A 233-nucleotide genomic window follows, 5' to 3' on the forward strand; every position below is an offset into this window, starting at 1 on the left:
GCCCGAGCCCCGGGAGCTGGCGGAGGCTTCCCGTCCACGGTGCAGGGGGGAGAGCGGGAGGGGGACTGGCACTACAATGAGGCAGGGGGAGCCGGGGAGAGGCCGAACCCGGGCGGGACGAAGCGCTCCCCTACGCAGAGGGAAGCACCGCGCTCGGAGGCTGAGCGACGGAAGGGCCGGGCGGTGGGGCCCACCGGGGCCGGGAGAGGGGCTGGGCCAGCACGCCCCACCTC

This window comes from Myotis davidii, unplaced genomic scaffold (genome assembly GCF_000327345.1).
Source record: "Myotis davidii unplaced genomic scaffold, ASM32734v1 scaffold249, whole genome shotgun sequence".
In the NCBI taxonomy this organism is placed as follows: Eukaryota; Metazoa; Chordata; class Mammalia; order Chiroptera; family Vespertilionidae; genus Myotis; species Myotis davidii.